The following is a 10,566-nucleotide window of genomic DNA, read 5'->3' as shown; positions in this document are numbered from 1 at the left end:
ATCTCTGACTGTAAAAGTTGGCACAAATCATCTATTCTTTGGCTCTGGTTGTTGGTGCATATATCTGAATGATAGTGGTAATCACTGGACTTCCTTTTAACCGTATGGATATAATCCTATCACTCACAATGTTGTACTTCAAGATGGATCTAGAAATTACTTTTTTAACTATGAAAGCAACCCATTTTTTCCTCACATTTTCATCTCCGGAGTAATATATCATATGACCATCTGACTCAAAATGCCCCATGCCAGTCCATCTCATCTCTCCAATGCCTAGTATGTCAATATTTATGTGTTCCATTTCTTTCTTAATAATTTCTAATTTTCCTACATTCATGGTTCTCACTTTCCATGTTCCAATCACTAGTGTCTGCTTACAAATGTTCCTCTTCCTTTGTATTTCCATTCTTGAAAGTTCTACATATTTTGCGCTTTATGTTAGTCTACATGTGTTCTGTTGTACATAGAGTTTCAAAGGCCTGCTGTTTCAGAAGTGGATGGCCAATCTTTCTTCCTAATCTGTCAATCTGAATGTTTAGATTTAGAGGAGTCTGACAGACAAGCAATATTTGGAGCAGTAAAAGATAAATCCCTCATTGTGGAGTGTCCCTGCCCTTAGCCCAGTGTCTTGACCCACTTATTTCCCAGATCCACCCTCCACCACGATACCCATTCACTTCTACCAAATCCTTTCAGGATGTATCTTCCATTGTCTGACCCATGATCTGACAGGTTGTATCTGAAGCTTCCTTGGCTTCTGTGATTCCAAACACGTTGACAGCTGAAAATTTTTATGCTCTGTTCAGTGTCTCTTTAGTTGTACTGTCTACGAAGGGTAGGTGATGTGTCCTGTAGAACTTCTGTATAGATTGTATTTTTATTCTTGGCCTGAGGGCCGCAGGCCCGAGGGTCGAACCGATTTTGGCTCTGCCTTGAGGCTTGTACCTGTGGGCATGTCAGAAGCTATTGCTGCAAGTCACCTCTCTATTGCCTAGCCTCGACTTCTGCCCGTTAGGCTTCCAGGCTCCCTGGCGGCATGTCCTGTAGTCTCCCCTCTGTGCCTTCCAATGGATTTTGGCTCCGCAATAGAGAGGCGACTCACGGCAATAGCTTCTGACATGCCTACAGGTACAAGATTGTTCACAGCTTCAGTTTGCTCGGCTCTACAGTCAACACTCTTGGCACCAGCAGCCAGGAAATTAAAAAAAAAAGTATTGTAATTGCAAAGTCTGCTGTTAGGGACATTTCTAAAGTACTCAAGAGCAATGGTGTGTCTTTGGAGAATAAGGCGTATCTGATACAGGCCATGGTCTTTGCAATCACTTGTTATGCATCAGAGAATTTCCAGAGCCAAGCCATTTTGGAAGTGGATACCACTCCTGCTTCCATGCTTGTTTTAGTGGGGAAGCTCCACCAAACACTGTCCACCATGGGTAACCATTATCACATTTGGCACATTGATCATAGTGCTTAGCATCACAGCACCACGTGTTACCTCTGTTCAGCGGTGAACAGACCAGTGCTATACCACCTAGGAGAATGTTTGAAAAAAAAAAATAAATTAAACCAGGCCTGAGTGCTGCAGATTAAAATCACCCACCTTGTGCTTTGTAGCATAACTTTCTTTCCACTAGGCTAATGTAGCTCTCTTTATGTTGTCATTATTATAGTTGTTAAGTGCCATTGAGTCATAAATGATTCATATCGACACTATTAATGAAAAACATGAGCACTTAGAGTTTCCAGAGGCAAGCCATTTCGGAAGTGGATGCCACTCACCCCCCCTGCTTCTAAGCTTGTTTTAGTTGGGAAGCTCCACCAAACAGTGTCTACTATCACAATGGGTGACTATGTATGTGTGTGTGTGTGTGTGTGTGTGTGTGTGTGTAGTATTCATAAGGAGATATATATATATTTAAGTATTTATAATTGTAGAGGGGCTTCAAGCGTTTTGTTCTAAGGGTTGCTATGATTCGTGTTAGACTCAAAGGCAATCAACAACAATCTTGATTGCATATTTTATGGATTTCTGACTGCAAAAGTTGTTATTATTAGGTGCTGCCAAGTTGAGTAAGACTCAGATAGTGGCCGTGTGAACAACATATCTGAACCCTGTCCTTTCATATGTCAATCTCATCACCTCTGACACACTTGAACCCATTGCCACACTCATGGTGTCAGCCCATTTTATTAGGAATCATCTTTTCTTTTGCCGATCCTTCACCGTCTAAGCTTCATGTCCTTCTCTAAGGATTGACCTCTACTAGCCCAAAGTATTTGAGATGAAGCTAAGATATTCTTGTCTCCAAAGAGATATGTCTGTATTTTCCCCAGTCAATAATATTTTTTCTTTTGATAATGCATAGGATAATCAATACTCTTTTCCAACCCTACAAGTCAAAAACATCAATTCTTCTTCAGTCATTCGTTTTTCATTTGTCCAGCTGTCAATTGCATAACATGTGATTAAAAAGACCATGCATGGGGAGCTCTGGTGGCCTAGTGGCAAGAAGCTGCAACTACAATCCCTGAGGTGCATGGTTCGAATCCACCAGATGCTCTGCCGGGTAAGGAGGGGCAATCTCCTCCTGTACCAGTCAGATCTGATTTGACGGTACACACACACAAAAATAATAAAATAAAAAAAAATTTTAAAAAAAAGACCATGCATGATGCCATTGGTCTTCAGTAATTTGAATAAGCTCCTGTCTTCATATTTTCCCAATAAAGTACATTTCTTGTCCTGATTGTGGATCCAAGTAAGAGTAAGTCACTAATAATTGAAATCTTGTCACCATCTATCATGATGTTGCCTATTGGTACAGTGATGAGGATTTTTGTTTTCTTGACATTGAAATGCAATCCGTATTTAAACAATTTGCTCAGCAGGCAGTTTGAATAGGTATGGGAGATACAACTTTGACACAGACTTTTCTTAATTCTAAAACATGTAGTGTTCTTGCTCTGTTCACACAACAGGCTCTTTGTCTGGGTTTAGTTTCCACAAGAGTGAAAAGAAATGTTCTGGAATCCACATTATTTTTCATAAAGTACAGCTTCTTGGATGATTTGCTCAGCAACAATTGGCAGCAACTTAAAATTGCCTAAATTTTGGCCTATTGTTGATGCATGTATGTGAATAATAGTTGTTTTAGTAAGTCTTCTTTTAATGCGTCTGGATAGTATCCTATTGTTCACAGCATTGTACTTCTGGATGGGTCTTGAAGTAGTCTTTTTTTTTTCTATGTATGCAATCTTATTTTTCTTTCATATTTGCATTCCTTACATAGTATATCTTGAAGTGGAAGAAAATTAAAATCATTCCACAAGAGATAAAGTATGACTTTAGTATATCCCACCTGAATATATATAATATGGTGTATATAAGATGTACAATATATGTTGTTGTTGTTAAGTGTCGTTGAGTTGTAGATGACTCATTACGACTCTATGGCCAAAAGACCTGAACACTTGTGTAACTTTCATCATTTCTCCAAGTTTTTAGGGTTTTTGGAGGCTTCCAAGCTTGTTTTAATTGGGGAGATCCACCAAATACTGTCCACCATGGGTAACCATTATCACTTTTGACACATCAGTGTCACAGTGTTCAGCATCACAGCAACCACGATTTACCTCTGTTCTTCAGCATTCATATATATATATCTACCTATGTCTATGTCTATGTTTATGTCTATGTAATTGATATGCCTCTGGAAACTCTATGAACTTTGATAAATGACCGTACTTGTAAAGGGGCTTCAGGTCTGTTGTTCATAGGGTCAATATGGGTCGTGCTCCATTCGAAGGCAATCAACAATGACATGTAGCATGTAATGTACATAATATATACAACATGTAATAAATAATATATGTTATAATATGTAAGATAATACACATTATCTATAATACGTAATCTATCATCTATAGTATATATGTTGTTGTTGTTGATTGCATTCGGGTCTATGAACAAGAGTCCTGAAGACCCTCTAAAATTGACTTTTATCAAAGTTCATAGAGTTTTCAGAGGCAAGTTGCTTAGGAAGTGTATGCCACTCTTGATCCCAAATCTGTCATAGAATGTTATTGGTTGAGTTGCCTGCGATGCATAGCAACCCTATGTAGAGCAGCTCTGAATCCTTCCTTGTTCTCAGTAAGTCTCACCAATTCCAACACGCTAATACCCATCACCCCAGTTACTGCATCAATCCATCTCATTTCTCATTGGGGTCTCCCTCTCCTGTGCTGCCCACCCACTATATATATATATATAGTGCTGCCAGAAGTTTAAGTAGAATTTAGAAAAGGTCATGGCACCAGGTATATCAATGTCATATGGATCCTGGTTGAAAGTAAAGAATACCAGAACAATTTCTATTTATGCTTTATAGATTAAGCAAAGGTACTTGACTGTGTGGTTCATAACAAGTTATGGCTAAAATTGAGAAGAACAGGGATCTCAGAGACCTTGACTGTGCCCATCACAAAACCTCTACCTAGAGCAGGAGACTGTGTGAACAGAGCAAGTGAACACTACATGGTTTAAAATTTAAAAAGGGGTGCATAAGGGTTGTATCCTCTCTTCATACCTATTCAATCAGTATGTTGAGCAAATTATTCAAGAAGCTGGACTTTATCAAGAAGAATGTGGCATCAAGATCATAGCAAAACTCATCAATAACCTGTGTTATACAGATGACACAACCTTGCTTCTTGAAAGTGAGTAGGGCATAAAGCACTTGTTGAAGAAGATCTAAGAATAGATACCTCAATATAGATTGCATCTCAACATCAAAAAAACAAAAATTTTTACCACTGGACTGATAGGCAACATTATGATAGATGGAGAAAAGATTGAAGCTGTCAACAACTTCACCTTATTTGGATTCACAGTCAACACTCAGAAGACATTGCACTCACTGGGAAAATCTGTCATTAAGGAACCCTCCAAATTATTGAGGAGTAATGATGTCAGTTTGAGGACAAAGTGTGTCTGATTCAGGCCTTGTATTTCTGATCACTTTCTACACATCTGAGAGCTGAACCAGGAATAAGGATAACAGAGAAAAATTGATACCTCTGAGACGGGTACTGATCATACCATGGACTGCTAAAGGAATAAATATATCTTAGAGAAAGTGCAACCAGAGTGCTCTTAGGAGGCAAAGATGGTAAGGTTTCACTTCACATATTTCAGGCATTTTGCTAGGAGGAGCTATTTCTAGGACAGAGATATGATGCTTGGAAAGGCAGAGGTTCAGAGAAGAAGAGGAAAACCCTCAATCTGGTGGACTGATACAGTGACTGTCACTGTGGGCTCTATCTAGTGTGTCAGGAAGTGTGAGGATTGCACAGGACAGGGTTGTTCACAGGGTCACTATGAATTGTACTTAACATGACAGGATGGCAATTAACAGCAACAATGACATCTAAAAGCATAATTGATGTGAAAATGCAACAATGGAGAAAAAGTACTTAAGTACTTAACTGTTTGTTACTAAAGAAACTAAGAAATATTTTATGAAAGAAGTGAGACTTGAACTTAGTATTACGGAATTAATGAAAGTTTTGTAAAACTCTGCACAATATAGCTGAGCCTGAAAGACATTATACTGAGTGAAATTTATCTCAGTCATAAAAGTACAAATACTTCATGACACTGCTGCTATAAAATAGGACTGTCACAGGGTTTGGGGGATAATAGAAAAGTGGGTAGATAATAAACATTGCATTGAAACAAGGGGAAGAATTGTCTGAAAGGAATGTGGGTAAGACATTATATGTATGACAATAATCTGGAAGAGGCATTGCAAAGTAGACTGAGGGAGGGGAACGGACTGGTGGAAAGAGAAAAATGTGTGATAATGAATGAATGAAAACACAACTTTTCCATAAACTTTCATTAAAATCACAATAAAAAGTATTTTTTTTTAAAAAAAGCATTTCAAAGATATTTTCAATTGAATTCTTAAAGATATTTTCAAAACATGGTAGCCTCAAAAATCTGTTTTAAGAACAAATATCAAGAAAGCTGATGAAAACAATGGACAGGTGATCAGAGTGAGAAATAGTCACTTTCTTGAGTATTTGTTTTCCATGTTTTAAGATATGCTAAAATGGTAAATTTAAAAATAAATTTCTTTATGAATAGTTAATGATAGAGATGTATGGAAGGGTTGACAATGAAGAAATTTATAGCTACTTTTCAGAAGTACTTGAGTCTTGTCATATCTATTGTTCCTCAAAAATCTATTTCTTTCTGTTTTGCATGAAGCATAGTCATAACAATTCCATTATCTTAACATCCTATTATCTGTAAATATAATTGTTCATATCCAGACAATGTAGTAAGACATCTCCTCCTTCTGTTCTACTGCCCTTTCCTCAATTGCTTTTGAATTCTTGACAATAGCATTAATCAGAAGACCAAAGGGACATCATTAATTACCCTTGAAACTTCTTGGAAGTAATGATTGAGCAAAAGCCCTAGAGGCTCCTTTGGCTATAATGCACACGTGAAATAATGGAAATGAGTGAAATCAAGAATAAAATGCGTTTTCCTTTTCCAGATCTGCCTGGCACAAAAGCAAAACAAATCACAGATGGAAGCCCACAGATGGGAGCCTGCTGATCATACAGCTGTTTCTTTGTTGGTAAGAAAACCATTTGTGGGTGGAAGCAATGGAGGAAAAGACAATATTAGAATGCAATGGAATTTTAATTATACCTACCATAATTCTAATGTTCTGTTCTGCGGTGTATTGTTTGGGGAGTTGTCCTGAAATTAGTATCCAATTCTGCAAACTTGAATCAATTAAAGTAGTTCTGTTTGGAAATATACAGAGAAACTAGTTTGCAAAAGATTTTCCAGTCATCTTGCCTTGTGGTACTTAGATTTCCTTGAACTGTTCTTGAGCTGGAGAGGGAAGGAGGAAGATGGTAGATTATATGTCTTATTTCTGTTCCCCTAGGGATATCCAGTGGATAACATTGTTAGTGCGTCGAACTATTTAAACTCTTTGACTGTTTTTCCTGGAAGTCAAGCATGCGAGGCATAGATCCAGCTTGTCTGAAAGAAGTAATGTGACTCTAAGCTAGTGCTACCATCTTTATTCTTCTCTAACGGAAACTCAGAACTAATGAAATAGGTTACTTCCTAAGAATAGGTTACTTGCTATGAATCATGCTTAATGGATGTCATGAGTATATATGAATCTTTTACATTTCAAGCACAAGGGTGAATAAGAAATATTGACTGTGTAGATCATAACAAACAATGACTTACTCTGAGAAGAATGGGAATCCCAGAACACTTGATCGTTCTAATGCGAAACTTATACTTGGACCAGGAGGCAGTCGTCAGAACAGAGCAAGGGAATACTGCATGGTTCAAAATTGAGAAGGGTGTACACCAGGGATGCATTCTATCTCCATACCCTTTCAACCTGTATGCAGAACAGATTATCCGGGAGGCTGGGCTCTATGAGGAGAAATGTGGGGTCAAGATTGGTGGACAATTTATCAACAACCTGCGTTATGCGGATGACACAACCCTACTTGCTGAAACTGAAGAGGACCTGAAGCGCCTGCTGCAGAGTGTCAAGGACTGCAGCCTACAGCATGGATTGAGGCTCAATGTCAAGAAGACAAAGATTCTCACCACTGGACCAATTGGCAGCATCAGGATGGATGGTGAAGAGATTGAGATTGTACACAGCTTTAGTTTGCTTGGCTCTGTAGCCAACAGTCTTGGCACCAGCAGCCAGGAAATTGAAAGGCACATTGCCATGGGAAAGTCTGCTGTTAGGGACTTCTCCAAAGTACTGAAGAGCAATGGTGTCTCTCTGGAGACTAAGGTGCGTCTGATACAGGCTATGGTCTTCGCAATCACTTGTTATGCATCAGAGAGTTGGACAATGACTACGGAGGATAGAAGGAGAATTGATGCCTTTGAGCTATGGTGCTGGAGAAGAGTATTGAGAATACCATGGACGGCTAGGAAAACAAACAGATTTGTCCTGGAAAGGGTTAAATTGGGTGGCTCCTTGAAGGCAAGGATTCTGATGCTTGGACATGTTGTGAGGAGAGACCGGTCCTTGGAGAGGGACATCATGCTTGGGAGGGTGGAGGGACAGTGCAGGAGGGGAAGGCCCTCTATGAGGTGGATGGATTCAGTGACTGGGGTAATTGGGATGGGAGTGTCAGAGACAGTGCGATTGGCACAAGACAGAGCGGAGTTTAGGGCTGTTGTACATAGGGTCGCTATGAGTCGCAAGCGACTGGACAGCACATAACAACAAACAACAACAATCTCTGTTCTTTGGAACTTTAGTGTCTATTTGATTAAAGAAACATTAAAATAATGAATTAACTATATATTTTTGTTGTGTACTGCCATGTCAGATCTGACATAGATAACCCTCCAGCAGGTAGTCAGAGGCAATTAATGGAACAGGAGTAGATTGCCCATTCTTCTTCCACAGAGCAGCTGGTAGATTCAAACTGTGTGCCTTCAGGATTGCAGCACGACTTTCTTGTCTTTATATCACCAGTGCTTCCATACTGTACATGGGGTTTGGGGGAGGAAGTGTGGGCAGGGAGAAAAATGTAACAATGAATGAATGGAAATGTAAATCCAAAATCTCTGTAAATGTTCATTAACATTAATAAAAAAAATTTAAAAAGCTATAAAAATACATTAATCTAAGAAGGTTGTGTTTGGGTGGGTTTTTTTTTTTTATGAAGCAGTGGGTTGGAGGTGGAAGGATTTATGTTACTACATGTTTGCTTAGAAATGAATTGTTGTTTTTGTTGTTAGGTGTCGTGGAGTCGTAGATGACTCATAGAGACCCTATGAACGAAAGACCTGAGCACTGTTCATAGAGTTTCCAGAGGCAAGCCATTTTGGAAGTGGATGTGACTCCTGCTAAATTGGGAAGTTCCACCAAACACTGTCTACCATGGGTAAAGAATAAAATATGAAAATAATCTAAAAAAATTTGTAATGAATAATATTAGTCAGCTATACCGTTAAAGTCCCCACATAAGAATACTTCACTACTACCAACAGTATCACACCAAGAGCTTTATTTCTAATTTACAGGCACTACAGGTATGAATTTCATCCAACAAACTCAGTAGTGCTAGAAAAGAAACTTTTTTTTATTTTTCACAATCTTTTAATTTTAAATTTCTTGTTCTGCCACAGAAAATGGAAACTTAATTCCTGGGGACCTCCCTGGTCTTTTTTCGCCCTCCACCTTTCCTTGGAGTTAGAGGTAAAAACACAGAGAATCTATAATGCATAATGCCAAAGCTTAGAAGGGGTGACATTTGTTTTTAAATTCTTGTAGGGAGTGGCTGCAGTGTTTATGGTCTGGCATGATAACTAATCCTTGTCATCACTAGTCCCACTGGGAAGGTGTGGTCATAATAAAATGTGGTCCCTGGTGTCAACTGGTGTTTCCACAAATTCTATGTACGATGAGGAAGACTCTGCCTCAGATAGTTTTCTAGAAAGAAAATCATGCTTAGTCTGTGCCCCAAGTTACTCTCTGAAGACCTTTGGCTTATTAAATGCAAAACTCCAAGAATTGTGGGAGATTTCTGTTCTTTCACCTGTCATAGCCTCATTTGCAGCAATGAATGCAAAGCAAATTAATTATTTGTTGGGGAAAATAGAGAAGTTTACCAAAAAGGAAAAGAACAGAGACTTCTATCTCAAATGTTCTGTCTTATCTCTCAACATTTCAAGTAAATTATGGAAGTAATAGGTCTGACCATGCAGCATATTTAGGTGATATATAGCATGCATAGGGCATAATTTATTATGTGTAAGCAATTCAACACAAAAACATTAAAAAGTGGAAGTTTCACTTCCTTTTAAAAAATCATTATGCTAGTTTATTTACAAAATTTGAATATATTGTTTTCCAGAACAGATTCTTCCAATTTCCCTTAGCACCCCAACACATCAAATTGTATAACTCCTTGATTAATCCCTCCTGTCCCTTGCACATCCTTATCCTTCTTCTTAAGGTGATGCTATATACTGAATTTAAGAATTTGAAAGTCATCCACATATATTACAAGCACATTGTATTACAGCTAGTGCATTCACTCAAAATGAGGGGACTTTTGAAGTCAAACTGGTACATTGATATTGAAGAGGCAACAAGTCTAAAACATTACATATGCTTTAGACAAATACACTTGTTTTTTGCTCACATTGAGTCTTTTTTTCCTGGTATTTATGCTTTGAATGAAGCACAAAGAATTGAAAAACTAATTCATATCCTGAGTTTCAATATGGAAGAAAAACTATGGCAAAATCTTGAATGACACAGGAAGCATCCAATGAAGATAGAGGTTATAGACAGAATCATTGGCCAAAAAACATTGGCCAACACTCAGATAGTTCAGAAATTACCATATGATCTTTTCAGAGTTTCCCACAGTTTGGTGTGGGTCCACACAGTCAAACACCTTTTCATAGTCAATTAAACACAGACATTCCTATGGTACTCCCAGTTTTAGCCAAGGTCCATCTAACATTAGCTACAATAT

This window comes from Elephantulus edwardii, unplaced genomic scaffold (assembly GCF_000299155.1).
Source record: "Elephantulus edwardii isolate Elephantulus edwardi_28Jun2011 unplaced genomic scaffold, EleEdw1.0 scaffold00386, whole genome shotgun sequence".
Lineage (NCBI taxonomy): Eukaryota > Metazoa > Chordata > Mammalia > Macroscelidea > Macroscelididae > Elephantulus > Elephantulus edwardii.
Note: the sequence above shows the minus strand (reverse complement) of the source record.